Source organism: Narcine bancroftii, chromosome 2 (genome assembly GCF_036971445.1).
Source record: "Narcine bancroftii isolate sNarBan1 chromosome 2, sNarBan1.hap1, whole genome shotgun sequence".
In the NCBI taxonomy this organism is placed as follows: Eukaryota; Metazoa; Chordata; class Chondrichthyes; order Torpediniformes; family Narcinidae; genus Narcine; species Narcine bancroftii.
In genome coordinates, this window is record NC_091470.1 from 163,501,592 (window position 1) to 163,518,657 (window position 17,066).

Here is a 17,066-nt window from a genome sequence, read left to right on the forward strand (position 1 = left end):
AGTCTAAGTGTGAATGCAGAAAATGTATTTTCAGTGATATGTTACACTTTATGGTTTTGTATGCTTGAAGAAAATTTAAAATATGATAGGAAAAAAAATCACAGAAATGGGTTACATCTAAAAAAGCAATACGTGATATGAAAATCAAGATGAATTTTGTGATCAGCAGCTGAAAGTCCATAAAATACATCCAAATGTTTTCAGGATGCAAAATCTTTGTCAACAGTGGTTCGTGGATCCGTATCTCTGCTGCAGAGAGACATAGGCTCTGAGAAATAAACAGTGGGCGTGTTGTCAAAACTAGGCAGCCCATGGGAGATTACATTAAGTGGATTCAAGTGCATTACCCCTGGATTATATCATGTTCTGACCCTCTGTTTGCATGAGATGTGGAAATGATAGTCCTCCCCTATTAGGGAGTGGCAGAGAATCATTGAATGTGTTGTCTCCTCCTGAGGCTGGGAGGTCATGGTTCTTGTTTTCTTGATGCCGCACAATATCTTCACCTCACAATCTGAAAGGATTTGAAACTTGTGTTGATGGGGTGAAAGGGAATGTTCGCATTCCCATCGTGGTCAACATGTGAGATGCCCTGTTTGAGGAACAGATATACATTTACTGCATTGAAGGGACATTTAGACAGGAGCATAAAGAGGCCAGACATGGAAGGATGCAGACCTAATGCCGGGAGATGGGATTACAGTCGATCCACAAGGAAGGAGCAGGCTGTGCTGTACAACACACTAAATATATATTAACCCGTGTAGTATGTATTGCACAGGTGACAGCTCAGTGACACCACATGTGACTTCATTACAACATTCGCTGATCCCATCCACAATAATGAAGGGAGACTATTGTAGAACAGAAATCTATTCCCACTTCCCCAACAACATCGATGCAATGGCAGAGGTTTTATGAGTGTGAAAGGAAATAAACATGCCAAAAGAGGTAGTTCTCCAAGACTTTTCCAACACCGCCACCAACAGGCAAACGGACATTCAACACATACCTTTACACTTCCACTGGCTGGAGTTAATTTTCAGTGATTCTCATTGAACATTATAAACAAGCGAAATTGGTCACTCAAACTTGCTCCATTACTTCAACAAGTTCATGATCCAATTATATCATCAAATCTCCACCCCTGTCAACCTTTCACCCCATGCCTTATTAAGTATTATGTTCATTTCCTCTTTGCTTCTACATTTACAAATAGTGATGATTGGTGAGGTTATGCACTGAAATCTTGCCCTCCCCGAGTTTAATCGTAAGAGATATTAGTAATCCAGTATGGAGGCCTGAGCAATCTAACAAAAAAATGTTCTTGAATCCAAAATCAGAGATCAAAGAGTTAACAAATTTTTTTATCTTCTCGACCTTTATTTGCCTTCTTGATTGATCCCAGAAATTGGAAAGGTGCCTTGGCCTCAGGCGATGTTGTAACAAATAAGATCGCCCACCTGGTCCAGCCACGCTCCTGAGAAGGCAGCAGCGGCTGTGGGTGCGTTACAGCAATGCTTGGGCACACAGCCCCTATGTACCATCATCCACGCACTCAACACAGCGAGCTCCTGCTGTCAGCAGCTCCCGCTCGATGACAGGCTGAGTGTACTTAAGCAAATCCTATAGCTCAGCACCTTGCCCTAATGAAATTAAACACTGAATGGTAATTAATTCTCCATTGTTCACAGGAAGCCTTGCTGTTCCATTTTGCTTAAGACATGCAATTCCTTACATCCACTTCTCAGCTTGCATACACATGGCACACAAATATATACACACACACACACACACACACAAAGACAAATAAACACACAGAAAATTATATACACACACACACAAAATATACACACACAAAGCACACATAGGAACATGCAAAATGCATACACAAAGCACATTTAAATTTATGTAAAATACACATACATAGAGTGACCCACACAATTTCAAACAAACACACACACACACACACACACACACACACACACACACACACACACACACACACACACACACACACACCTTTAGCCTTTATTAGCACTAGAACATAGAACATTACAGCACAGTACAGGCCCTTTGGCCCACGATGTTTGTGCCAACCTATATAAACCTTCTCAACATATAAATTCTCCCTACCTCATATCCACTACCCTCTATTTTTTCTGCATTCATATGCCTATTTGTCTACTCCTCACTTTGATTCCCCCTCCCCACCCACACAAATAAAAACACACAAAATCTCCAGAAGGCTTCAATTTCTTTATAATCTCCTGTTAACCAATGCTTGAACAACTTGTTTTGTCAAGGCAAGTGCGCAGCAAAATGTCTGCTTCGAAAAGACTCTGTATCCCACAACTAAATAGGAGGAAGTTATCCCAGTTTTCCACTCATGATGGCATTCTGGGATGTGCTGCTCTGAATGTGTGACAACATGAATGGTGAGGTTGCAAACTACAAGGATGACCCCCGATCTTCATAGAAGAGGAACAGCTGTGTGGATATGAAAACAGATGTTGGAAAACATGCAAGTAAGTCATAAGTCTTATGAGGCAAAGTTATCAGAGCTAGGACCTTTCTCTTTGGAGCGAACAAGGATGACTTAACACACAGAAATGCTGGAGGAACTCAGCCCATCACGCAGCATCTATAGGAGGTAAAGATATATTACTGTGGTTGTACTCAACTGGCCTACTGCAGGGGGAAACATCTGTACCTGCAGAAGAGCATGAGGACAAGACAACACCTGGCCGGCTGTCAATCAGCTGACCTGAATAGACCAAGCCCCACCCGGTCGGGTGTCAATCACCCTCCAGGATACAAGCCTGAGCCGGCCCTTCGAAGACACTCTCAGAGTTTACAGCAGCTCTCCTCACACCCAGCTCTGTGGGAGTTTCGTCGAATAAAGCCTGTTGTACAGTCTTTTGGTTGCGTGTGTTTGCTTCTGACCAACATGGCACCACAATCCCCAACATTTCATGCCTGAGCACTTCAAGGAATAAGCAAAGAACAGGAAGCTGTAAAAAAATAAAGATTGAGGAATGACCGGAGGAGGAGTCCAGACCAACAATAGGTGTTAATTGGATACGATAAGAGGAGAGGTGAGAATTGATTTTGGCTCTGTGAAAGGAGACTGAGGGAAATGGGAGGGGCGGGTGCCTGTTCCTTTGCTTGAAGAAGGGCTCTGGCCTGAAATGTCGATAATATATTTTTATCTCTTACACATGTTGCGAGACTGACTGAGTTCCTCTAACGTTTCTGTGTGTTTTTACTACAATCAGAGACTTTTGTGTTTTACATCCTGTGCAAAGGGGAGTCTGGTGATCTTACCCTGAAGTTTACCAGGGTGTATCTGGAGATCTCTTAGCACAATAGTGCAACATTGTTAGAGAAGTGCTCTCTCACTGGCTCTGTAATGGACAATATGCCATTCATTTTAACATTGGGTCTTGGGTTGCAGGGTCTGGATTAACGTATCAAACTCGTAGTATTTCAACAGTCAAGAAAAAGACTGAGGATATTTCACTCTACCTACCTGGGCAAAGGTCCAAACCAGAGCTGATTAAAGATCTCCCCCTGCACTCTCCTTCCTGTGGAGTACCAAAAGACAATCAGGTTTTGGCCCAAATATCCATTATACCCCCCCCCCCACCCCACAAAACCCCTGCAGGTTCACACATCACATGGCATCAAGCCTCCACATCACAGAGTGCATGAAGAACCAGCTTCTCAAGCATGTCACAGATAGGCAGTGGCATGGTTAGCGCGATACTATTACAGGGTCAGCGACCCGGGTTAGAATTCAGCGCTGTCTGGAAGGAGTTTGTACATTCTCCAACCCCCTCCCTCCCCCCCACCTATGTTTCAAACTGGGTGCTCCGGTTTCCTCCCACCGTTCAAAAATTTACAGGGGTTGTAGTTTAATTGGTGTATTTTGGCGGCACAGGCTCATGGGCTGGAAGGGTCTGTTACCATGCACCACGTCTTTTAAAAAAAAAATAACGAGTCATCTTCTCCAGTGGAAGCCTTCCAGCTTTCTCACCCCAACTTCGAAATCTGTCAGAACAAATACCTGAATCGGATGGGAGACACATGCCATCTCTGGAGATGCTGAACGTTTCAAGCAGCCACACACAATTATTGCGATAAAATATTGAAAAAGGATGTCAATACAGTGGATGAAATTGTTATTTAATGGTAGTACATGAATCAGAGAAACCGAGATAATTACACGTTCTGGATTTAGTTCAAATATGTGACCACAGACTTAATTCATGTGGAGCCACAATTGGCAATGTTCGAGATCATGTTGTGAGTTTAATAAACAGGGCAAAGAAATTAAATCCTTGTGATTCTACCACCACCCTAAATAGAAGCAAATGTATTAAATAGTCTTTTGACATTACATTTTTGGGCAGAGCAATCCTGGCTTCTTTCCAAAGGGATCATTCTCCCATATGGCCAAATGTCTGCAAACTAACCTCAGCCAAATGCATTGTAGAGTGGAGGGGTGAGAGCACCCCTGTCCATGAGCGCTTGTTGACTGATTTCGCAGGCTTTCTCTTTCTCTCTGCAATACCATCCCCACTCTGAGTTTTGAGAGACATTTCACACCCCTTCCGTCCTGTGTAATTTCACTGAGCTTTGGAGCCAGCCTGCCTACCTGCTCTACCTCCACACATCCTGCCTTTTCAACTATTCATCCAATTCTTTGTTTAAAAGAAAACCTTCTGTATATTATAACTCCTCATCTTTTAAGCCACCCAGTCCAAGTGACAAAATAATGAAAGATGCCTATCTCCCCACCAGGGAAGCAGGGGAAGGCCTTTCCAATGCTCTGCATTTCACCAAGATCACAGCTAAACTTTTGCCCAGAACGACTTTCCTCTATTACCTAATTCCTTTAACATCCATCATTCTCACTCTTGAACATTCGTACTAATTGAATTTCCACGGAGATTTGCAAAGATTCACTATCCTCTGGGTAAAGAAATCCAAAATGATCTACCCCTTATTTTGAGACTGCGATGCCTGGTTCTGCAAGGTCCATACTTGTCTTATCAGCATGGACGTCCTTAGTTGAGAGCTATACTGATAAGACTAGCGGAGCATAGTGTTGGGTTAAGGCGAGGTTAGCGTAGGAGTTAAGCACAATCCTGTTACAGCCCCAGTGACCAGAGTTCGAATCTGGCACTGTCTGCAAGGAGTTTGTACATCCTCCCTGTGTCTGTGTTGGTTTCCTCCCTCCATTTAAAATGTACTGGGCTGTTGCATAATTGGGTAGGACAAGACCCAATTAGCATGGTCCTGTTACCATGCTATATGTTTAAATTTGAAATTTAAAATTTAAATCTTGTATATTTTAATGATAACTGCTAATTTTTGAATTTAGGAGATTACTGGCACAATCTGCTTAATCTCTCTTCATCGTATTATCTTGCAATCCCAGGACTCAATCTGGAGAACCTTATCATTGCAAGTAGATCCTTCCTTAGGATGGGAGACCAGACCTGTACGTCATATTCCAGATATGTTCTCAGTGAAAGAGGTCTCTACTCTTGTACTCAGACCCTCATGCAGTAACAGTTCGCATGCTACTTACCTTCCTGATCATTTGCTATACGTGCAAGTGATTTCAGTGATCAGACTGTGTAAAAGGATTTCTGGGTCATTCGGTAAAGCAACATCTCTAAATCTCTCTCCATTTGTAAAATACTCTGCTAAGCCTGCTTGTCAAGGAATGTGTGTAGTCAAAAAAAAAACCCTTTCTTATCCAAGAAGGTTATGTTGGGGCTGCAGGATGCCAGAGTCAGGTTGGGAAATATCAGGCAGATGGAAAGGTGGTGTTCACCAGATGTTGGAAAGATAGGGGAACGGCAAGGAGAATGGAAGCAAAGGTAGTATTTTGGGATGAAATATGACTTCAGCCTGGAGGAAAATAAACTCCCCAGGCAAAATCCCAGGTTGTGTGGAGTCCAGAACCGTCAAACCCAACCGTAGCCCTCAGATAAAAGCTGCCTCAGTGTTTGGACCGTACATCCATCCCTGCCCTCACACACAAAGCAGTATTTCATGCAGTGTCACTAAAAGAATGCGGGTGGGGGGGGGGGGAGCCTTTCACATCATCTACTAACAGAGGTGCGTAAGATTATAAGGGACGTATAGAGGATGGACAGCCTGCACTTTTTCCCTGCGGGGTCAATCACAAATATCAGAGGACACCCATTTAAGGTCAGTGGAGGGATGTCAGAGGCAAGTGTTTTACACCTAGTGGTGGGTACCTGGAATGTGTTGCTAGGGATGGTGGTGGGGGCTGGAAGAATGGGGACATTCAAAAGATATAGGCACAATCTCTCTTCATCCGATTATCTTGCAATCCCAGGAATCAATCTGGAGAACCTTCTCACTGCAGATACCTGAGCTGCTTAGTTTATGAGATCAAACCATCTCAAGCGTAGTCAGGCTATTAGGTGGAGTAGAAAAAGAAAAGCGATCGGTTACCGAGTGGCAGTAGGAGAGACGGAATAATGCATGTGGCAGTGAAATGGCTGAACAAGATTAACTTGGGGCTAATGTAGATGGGAATAAACTTTGAAGTTACCAGAAGTAGAGGTACTTGTAAAGTTTTATACCATCCTTTACAGTCAATATAGTTTTTGAAATGAGGTCTCTGACAATATAGGAGATGCATCAGATAAATACAAAATGAGTAGGCATTAAGCCCAGTCTAACATAGTTGATCTGATCATAGGGCCTCAATTCCATTGTCTTGCCTGAGCCCCATAATCATTTTTTCCCCTTAAAGTTCCCAAAAAAACCATCCATCTCAATTTAGAAGATCTGAACCTTTTGAATGACTCAGTATCCACTAATCTCTTGAGTAGGGAACTTTACAAAAATCATAATCCCTGTGAGAAGAAATTCCTACTTATCTCCCCTACCTTGAGACTAAACAGACCCCTCGTCTACTTAATCTCTCCCACCGCAACCAAGCTGCCGTCCCTGGAAGCAGACTAATGAATCGACACTGCATTCCCACGAGACCGTGTGTAACCTTTCTTGGCTATGGAAACTAAACCTGGGCAATCTGCTTCTGGTGTGGTCTCACCAAGGCCCTCTACAATTGGAGAAAGACATCTGTGTTGCTGTCCATCAACACTCTCAAAGTCAGTACACCACTCGCCTGGAGGTTGGAATCCAACATTTTCAATGCAACTGATGTCAGGTTAACTGACTCGCTTGTTCTGTTGTACTATTCGCTAATTTTCCATCCACTTCAATCTTCGCAATACGTAGGAAATCAATGCAACAAATGCACTGCAGCCATCTTTTTTTGTAATAATCTAAGGATACAGTGCAGCAAATTCGGGAATTTTGTCACTCTTTGTCCACTAATCAGTGTTGCGCTATCAATAACTCCCAAGACTAGAACTATCTGACTGATGGATTTTTATTGCCATCAATGGAAGGCAAGCCTTATGTTGCTAACCCGAGACCCAAGCTTGTTCTGAGGGAGGGGCGTTGCCGCCTTTTTTGGGGGGAATCAAGGGGGAGGATCCTCTGGTACAATCAGCGAAGGCCAGCCATACACATATAAACAGTGCTTCCACCACAATCCATTAGTCTAATATTAGTCCATTCAGAAAACAACGGTTAATCTAGTACTTTTCCTCTACGCGATCTCCCAATTATTTCTTTACATTTGACATACTTTGGAGAATTTCACCAGGAAGACAGACACAAGGATTTTTAAAATTTTTTCCTCCATTTTCTTTTTCTCCATTATTAATTGACCTGTATCAAATTCCAAGTCACTAATAAAACATGAAAGTCTGTAGACACCATGGTTGTAGTAACAGCACAATGTTGGAGAAACTCAATGTTCTTTATATAGCAAAGAGACATAACCGACATTTCTAGCTTGACCCCTTCATCTCGATACCTCGTGACCAAGTCACTGTTTATTTTTAATGCCCACTTTTTAATTACGTTTTACAAAACGCAAATCCTTTTATAAAAAATTCTTGCTAATTTATTCTCATATTTCATTCTCTCCTGTGAAGTTTTAAGTGTCTTTTACTGCTTTGTAAAACTCTCCTCATCCTTGTTGGAGCTGCTCCACTCTCGCCACACCAGTAAAGGGGATTCACACTATTCGTTTCAGTAAACAATTTTCTGTCATTTATTCTCTGTTTTCCACCGTAACTCCCAGCCTGCCCTTCTCTTCCAACCCCCACAGCCCAATTCGCTCCCTCCCCGCAGGAGACTGACGCCGACATTCATTCCTCCCATTGTTGATCCACGCATGCACGTTTTTACACTTCAGCGTCATCTCCGTTGTGTCACTTGTGGCAACCGGCCCCGCACAAAGCCCACGGGGTCGTGCAACCACACCACACTCACCTTTTGGACAGCTCTTCTTGATCCTATAGTCTTTTCTATACCGACTGTAACTTTGGTCAGCTATTGATGGAAACTTCACTAATGCGCTCTTTATTTCTCAATTCTTTGATGAGATTTATGCATATTTCTTGAAGCATCCATCATTGTTTATCTCCTGTCTCAGCTTTTCATCTAATTTCCCAATCTTCTTTAGATAACTCTCTGTTATACTTATTATCATAGATCTTTTACCTTCACTTCCATATCTTTTACTTGATTCCATTAATTATCTTCATTTCAAAGTAAAATTTATAAATGTGTCATTCTCTTACAGAATGTGAAATCCCACTATGTTTTGATCTCTATCCAGAAAATCATTTCATTGATTTAGGTGCCTTGCCTGTTCGGCGTGTCTTTCCATTCACCACTATCTCTGATCTTCCGAATTGTAGTTGTAGGTGAAGGCTCCATCTTTGAGCTGAGACTGTAGTCAATGTTGTGATTACACAAGGGAAAAATACTGAAGTGGCTTTCCGTTGCAGTATCCATACTGGATGGGTAACCCTGACCATTGATCAGCAGATTCATCTGCCCAGTGCTTTTAGTTTTACAACCATAAATTCAAATATGTAGAATCTGCTTGTAAAAACCATCCACCATCTGCAATCCATGGCTTCACATGACCCCGATTGGGAGGCTGAACAGGTACTACACCTTGCCCAAGAGTGTCCTGTAGGCTATCGGATGGAAGGAGGTCCTTAACCCTCCTTTTGCTGAGCAATTGCACAGCCCCGACACAGGATGAGATAATAGATCAGTTTAATCGTTAATACTGAGTCATTAAATGTGAACATTTAAAATATCCCTTTCCCTGAATGTCATTCATTATCCTTAGGATTAACATTTCTGCTTTGTTTTAGCAATATGCACAAAAATTAAAATCGCCAGCAATTACCTTCTCTGATGTTTCACCATTATTTAATCCATCATTTCAACCATTGAGATCCAATTGCATATCCCTCCTACTGGTTTCCTTTCCATAGTCATTTCTTATCTTCTCCCAAACCGTCAGCATTCATTATCAAAGCTCTTCCCACTCTCTCCTTTATCATTCTCTCTATCTTTCTGAAACATCAAGTCTCCAAAAATATATAGGACCCAACAATAGTCATCTTGCAACCATATCTCTTCATTGGGTATTCTTTGGCTTGGCTTCGCGGACGAAGATTTATGGAGGGGGTAAAAAGTCCACGTCAGCTGCAGGCTCGTTTGTGGCTGACAAGTCCGATGCGGGACAGGCAGACACGATTGCAGCGGTTGCAGGGGAAAATTGGTGGGTTGGGGTTGGGTGTTGGGTTTTTCCTCCTTTGCCTTTTGTCAGTGAGGTAGGCTCTGCGGTCTTCTTCAAAGGAGGTTGCTGCCCGCCAAACTGTGAGGCGCCAAGATGCACGGTTTGAGGCGATATCAGCCCACTGGCGGTGGTCAATGTGGCAGGCACCAAGAGATTTCTTTAGGCAGTCCTTGTACCTTTTCTTTGGTGCACCTCTGTCACGGTGGCCATTGGGTATTAGGTAATCTCTATTTATCACTTTTTGCATCATTAATTCCTTTTTTTATTGCAAATCCTTCACAAATTCAGATAGTAAGCCTTCAGTTATGATTTACTTCCATTTTCCCTGCTGTGACCCTATTTGTCCACATAGAATTTCTCCTGCTACGACCCTATTCATGTACATACGCCCTACAGAGGTGCACTACAGTAGAAGGGTGTATTCTTAAGCGGTTACAAAATAGTTCACATTATTCTGACTATATAACATTGCTGCATAGAAAATAATCATCTTCTTACTTTAAATATTTTATATTTCTCTGTAAATTGGTGTTCTTAAACACAATTCATTCTGTGTGAAATGCACTGAGACATTCCTTCAAGGTGGAATATGTATTATAGATAGGTGGTTTGTTCTTTCTTTCTTCCTTCCTTTTCTCACTCTCATGAATAGGTTACATAAATTTAAGGTTACAGCTGTTTTGCATTAATGATGAATATAAATCTTTGGCATGTAAAACAATGCCAGTTATCAATCATGCAAATTAGTGAAAAGTTGAAGTGTTTTGGAGATGTGGCAGTTCAGTACAAGTGTTGAGTTTAAATCCCACCATTTGAAACCATGAAAATTAAATTCAGTAAATAGTTTTGACCTAAACCAAAAGACAACAACGAGTAATGAAGTGCAGGAAACTGCTGGATTGTGGGAGAAGCACATCCGGTTCATAGATGAGAACCTACCACCTTTATCTTGTCAGACACACCAATGTTGCCGAGTCTGCAATTCCCTCAATTTGAGGGCAAGGAGGCAAGGGGGCGATTTATGACTGTAGGATGACCTTGCCTCCAATGCCCAGATCCCTCAACAAGGACAGGTGAAAAGACCACTTAACCTTGAGATTCAAACAGTGAGAGGTTGTCCAAGAAAAGATGGGGAAGGTAGAGTTCTTCTCTAGAGAGGTAAGATAGAATGAATAGAGATGACTTGGTTTGAAAATTCATGGTGTATGTCTAGGATGAGGTACCATGTGTTTTAAAGCAGTGATTATTAAATTACGTCTCAATTCTGGGTCCATCGAGGTATGGACTGTCAGACTGGGTCAGGTTAAAATCAGGAATGAAGGGCCCAAAGATTACACATTACATCAGAGGCAAGACCAAGGAGTTTGAGGGAAAGGCCTTGAGAGTTTAGTGTAGAGTGCAGGAGAGGGAGGAACAGAGTCCATCTGGAGAGAGTGGGAGATGACCACGGAGCTGGTGGGGCAACTGGGAGAGAGCATTCTTGGGCACCCAGGGAAGCAGGAGAGGATATGGGAGTGTGAGGAGGGAACAGGTCTGGGAACCAGTAGTGAGCATGTGTCAGTAGATTAGAAATCTGTATTTCCTGCTTGCTCACCCCACCCACTGCTGCAGGGTATAGGCCATTTCAGGTGTATCCTCCGCCTTGAGGCCGACGCCAGAAGCGGATTGTACACTATGAACTCACCTTTCAGGCAGTAGCCCTAAAAGGCGGCTTCAGCATCCCATTCATATCCAGAGGTGCCTCGCAATGCCCTCCAGATCTGATGGAGGTGGGGTGACTGGTGCCGCAGTGCCACCCGTCATAAATATGTGACATAGCAGTGCCGGTCTTCCCTACCTATAATTCCCCCAACAGGGCGTGGTGACCGTCAGGTAGCGTGAAGTTGGGTTGTGGGCTGATGGAGTCATTAGCTCGCCCCTAAACAGCTACTTAGCGCATCTGTACATTCAGGCGAGTCGGTGGAGCTGCCTCCCCGAGGAGGGTTGCCATCAGCGCCTCAGAGGCACTCTCAGGTAGGTAAGTATTTAGCTGCTAAGGGGTATAATCTTCGCCTTTGCACAAGGGCGTTTGGTCCACCTGAAAGGGCTTAATGAGTGAATTATATTTTCTTACATCACTGCCTTTTAGAGTTTAATCAAAAAGGATTAATTCCACTGACAATTTGATTTAGAGTTTTTATTATTGGTTCACACAATTGAAATATTTTAGTCAAAAGTGGGTAACTTAAAAGAGTTTGAAAACTACTGTTTTGAATGGCCAGGGAAGGGAATTAAAATGCCCACAATGGCTTTGTATTTAGAGTTATAAGTATGCTTTTTTAAAAATTTTAGTCACACAGCACGGTTACAGGCCATTCTGGCCCACAGGCCCATCCCACCCAATCACACCCAACTGACCTGCAACTCCCCCCAGGGAAACCCAAGCAAACATGGGGAGAACGTACAAACTCCTTACAGGCAGTGCGGGATTCGAACCCAGATCCCGATTGGTGGTGCTGTAACAGCATTGCACTAACTACTACACCAACTGCGTCACCCGCCTGTACTCTTTCACAAACAGTTCAATAAGTCGAGCCTGGGATTTATGAGAAATTTAATAATCACAGCTCCTTAAACAAATATCTTTATTCTTTGTGTCAAGTTCTTTTGAACCAACTTTCAAACAAGGCCTGACAAGCAGCATATCACTTTGTTCACCTCTGCGTGTGTGCAGTATTGATAATCTTCACGTATAATGTGAGTATTAAAAATAAATACAGGCGACCTTAAATTCCACGTTTAAACCCCCATAAAATCAAAACAGTAAATTATTTTTTTAAGGCTAAACGTTGTGAAGAAGAGATTTCAGATCTGAAAGATATGTTAACCCCGAGAGATATGATGGTATTATGGTTAATGCGCTGTATTAGTGTGAAAATGCCAGGGCTATGAGTTCAAATCTCACCATGGCAACTGGGGAATTTAAATTCAAGTAATTAAAAAAAATATGGAATTTAAAATCTAGTCTTAGTAACTGTTTGCTAATCTCCTTTAAGGAAAGAAATGTGCACTCTGTAGTCTGGTCTGGGCTAAATGTAACTCCAGACTCACCATATTCTGCTTGACTCTGAAATGACCCAGCAAAACCACTTGGTTCAGGGTTCTGATAAATAATACAAGAACACTGGAAGGTTCAGGGAAGTGACAGACTCCATGAACAGCTTAGTTTTGTTAAGTATGGATAAAGGGATGTTGATTCTAACACTACATAAATGAATCAACGCTAACATCAGTAGTACATCCATTGCTGTGATATTTTTAAAACGGCAAACTTAATTTGTGGTACATCAGGGACTCTTGATTATTCAGTCCCTTATGACAGTCTCAGAAGGTTGATCACTGTTGGCGGACCTCTTTCAGTGTGGATCACCCAGCTAAAGAGTTCAGGAGGCAGGGAGCACCGAGTTCATTCTTGAAACAGATGATCACTTCAGAAGATAATCACTTGGAAAGCCTTTGTGAATCAGGGCCACCAGTGTCTTCACTGCTCAGAATGCCTGCTTCAGTTTGCTATTCGACTAACTCCATACTGTACCTTTAGGATAAGGAATTGTTTTGTACCAGCACCATACAATAAATTGAACAAGAGTTGAAGAAGGTGACCCACACCAGTCAGTAAGGCTGAAGCACGCCAAGAGAAATCAAAGAGATTGGGAGCACAGCAACTCTGACCTAGCTCAGGTGGCAAGGCAGAGGGCAGGTGGGTGGAGAGTTTAGTGTTGCAGAGGGAGGAAGGAGTGAACGTGCAGAGGATTTGCTCCAGAATTGTTTGGTCTATTAACACTTGCAAGGGATCAATGTTTGTTCTTCTCTGCACCCTTTAGCCATGGTGATCTGACAGAAGACAAATAGATCCCACAGCTGCAATAATGATTTCGATGAACGTTTCTGTTTTATTACTGATCTGATAGTGATTTGTTGCCTCTACTCCTTCCAGATATTCTCATCAGTCCAGGGTCATGAAGAGTTCATGAGGACAACTGGGTCATGGACAAGAGCGGGCTGGGCTCACTCCATGACACAGATATGTGCACATCTGCATGCGCACACATATATGTGAACATGAAAACACATTTGTCAATGCAGAGAAACACATGGAAATGTACACAAACACACACACGTTCATGCATATTGGCAAAATGCATTTCAGTAAATAAACAAACATGTAAGCATAAAACAATTCAACATTCATAAGTGAACATACTAAAGTAAGTGTGTGAACAAATTCTTGCAGGTGCATACTTCTGTGTGTGCGCACACACCTGCACACTCACGCACACACACGCACACACACACACGCACCCATGTGGTGCTATCACTGTGTATATGGGTGTGTATATATATATGTATAGGTACTGCATGGGCTGTCCTGCCCCATGAACATGTGACTCCTCCCTCCCAGATACCCCATAAAGTCTGTTATGCCCAAACCCCTCCCTCAGTACCTGCCTTGGAACCGGACATGCAACATTTAAGCTGTGCTGACACTTTCAGGTGATGGAAGCCTATTAATCAAGATTCTCTGTCTGATTGATAGTACAACACCTTTCCTCCCTTCTCTTTCCCACCATTCTTGATGCTCTCCTCTTTAACTCTTCATGGACCAGCCACTCACTCTCTCCTGGAGTGAGTCCACACATTGGCTGTTGGCATTCAATCACCCTGACCACCACTTGCCCTCCTTCCAACCCCCAGAAACCAAAAGGAGGTTTGTAACCAGCAGATAGAAATGACCTATACTGGATAAGAATCCAAGAGTAAGAGAAAAGATGTCCATGCGCCAGTTAGTTACCAACAGTACTGTCATCAGCATGGTTGAGTTTGACCAAAGGGCCTGTTCTTTGCAATGTGACTCTACAGCACCCCTTTCATTTCATTAAAATGAAAACTTATTTCTCTTTTCCCTCCAGATCACTGGATAATCTCAGTCACAATTATTTCAACTGACAATTCAATATCTATTGAAAGAAGACAATGTAAAATGCAAGGCATGAGAAGAATTGCGTGAAACATGAGATGATAAAACAAGATCAAACTTTCTTAGCTTTTATTGTGGGTTACATCTCCCAATGAATCACCTCTGCACCCTCTCCAGAACAAAAAGAACGTTCCTGTAACATACAAGAGTGGCTTATCGCATTAATTTTTTTAAAAAAAGACATACAGCACAGTAACAGGCCATTTCAGACCATGAGCCTGCACCACTCAATTAACCTACAAGCCCAGGTATGTTCCCGGGGGAAACCCACGCAGACACAGGGAGAATGTACAAACTCCGTGCTTTACTGTTGGTCTTACATTTCAACTCTTTAACAACCATTGGATGTGCACTGCATTAAAATGGTCCTTTGGTTTGCAGGCTTTGTGATCTACAAACGGCGGGATGTGAAAGTGAAGAGGATCAAGGGTAACATGAATGTATCACCCCACTCACTCAGAAGGAACTGTACGTGAAGCAACCGCTGGTCGGAGTGCATCTGCATTTATCCCATCATTTGAAAGAAGAGAACTTCAAGCTAATAGGCTGGAGTCAGACCAGTGTTGACGATGGCCTTTATCCTTTTTCATATTCTTTTCAATATTTATAAATCCCATCCTAGAATCTCAAGTTTTAAAAGATGTGGCCAATGGCTTTTTGTTAAGTTGACTAAGGATATAGGAACAGCAACATCAAAACTAAAGAAAAGATGGACATTGAACAAGATCTTTGTAAGATACAGGTGGTCCCCTATGAACGATGGTCCAACTTATGATTTGACAAAATTATGATGGTAACAATAGCATGTCTGCCATTATTTACTTTTCTATAATGCAGGTGCTCCTCAACTTACAATGGGGCTACGTTCTGGCAAACCTGTTGTAAGTGAAAAAAGAATACCGCACCTACCATTTAAAAAAATAATAAAGTTTGTTTTCCCCCAATCTGAAAAAAAACCATTAACATACTCAACTGAAAGCACGCTGGGCATGAAGAATGTTTGAAGCATTGAACTGAAATTACTTGCTAGATGGTGGGGATGCGAGAGAGTAGTGTACCACATATCGCAGGTGCAGGAACAGATCGGAATTTGAAATTTAAAGTACAGATTCGAACCACCGTAACTTTGACAAACCGTAAGTTGGACCATCGTAAGAAGGGCAGCACCTGGAATGACATCCTGAGCAGACTGCTGGACATTCACTTTTCATTTATGGAGCTCTCAGTGCCAGCATCAGTTACCATCGATTCTGACAAGGTGTGAAGAACTTGGCAGGTAGCATGAAAAGGAAATCATTCGGAAACACAGATTATAAGCTTCAACCTTTCAGAAAGAATGAAAGGCTCGATGTGTAAAGAAATGGTAAAACTCAACGATTGAAAGATATTTGGAAGCTGAAAATGGGAAAGATTTCATATTATTCACAGAGGAAAGTGTGTGTTTGATCTGACACCGAGCAAAGTATTTGGAATGCCACTAACAGTTTGTAATAAGGCATGTGTTACACTCCTAGGCTGTTGACAGCTAGGATCAGCAGGTTGACATTGGCGAAGCCAGTGATTATAATTCTAAATGGTATGGTCATAATTAATTAAGCAAACCGAATACTGGATGAACAAAAATTCTCCAGAGCAGCAGTAAAATTATTTTTTTTTTAATTTAGAGATTCAGCCCAGTAGCAGGGCCTTCCAGCCCATGAGCCCATGCTTTCCAAATACACTGATTAACCGCTTATGGAAGGCAAGAGGAAAACGGAGCTCGTGGATGAACTCACGGAGGCCACGGGCCCAACGGGCCTTTGATTTATTTGATTGGTTCAATTCCTTTTGCTTTAAATTTAGACCCCCAGCACGATAACAGGTCCTTTCAGCCCACAAGCTCGTGCCACCCAATTACACCCAATTGACCTATAACCCAGCACATTTTGAAGTTGGGAGAAAAAGAAAATAGGAGCACCTGGAGGAAACCCATGCAGACAAGGGGAGAGTGTACAAACTCCTTACAGAAAGCACCAGATTTGAGCACCATCACTGGCACCAAAACAGCATGGCATTAACTGCTACACCTACCGTGCCACCACGGTTATTTTTGTTTCTGCATTATAAACATCAAACAACTTTCACAATAGCCATAACTTTTTAAATCACTTTTTCTCCTTTCACATCCAATAAGTGACACTCAATAGGTCACGTGGCCGACTGAAATAAAGCAATGGAGCGTGGGCTCCTCTCCCTTCATGAGTGAGTGTAGCAGACTGTTCCACCAGGGATTTCATTATGGCAAAACCTAGCCGCCTGTCCACCTGACCTGCAAACATC

The 17,066-nt window shown here is 42.5% G+C and overlaps 1 long non-coding RNA gene across 1 annotated transcript in view; it reads left to right on the forward strand.

The window, feature by feature from the left end:
• The window catches only part of LOC138752503 (uncharacterized), a 38,272-nt gene extending 22,772 nt beyond the window's left edge, over positions 1-15,500 (forward strand). Inside the window, exons 2-3 of the long non-coding RNA XR_011350705.1 lie at positions 14,680-14,995; positions 15,129-15,500. This is a non-coding gene — a long non-coding RNA (uncharacterized lncRNA). The remainder of the gene's footprint in view (positions 1-14,679; positions 14,996-15,128) is intronic.
• Positions 15,501-17,066: the final 1,566 nt, after the last annotated feature.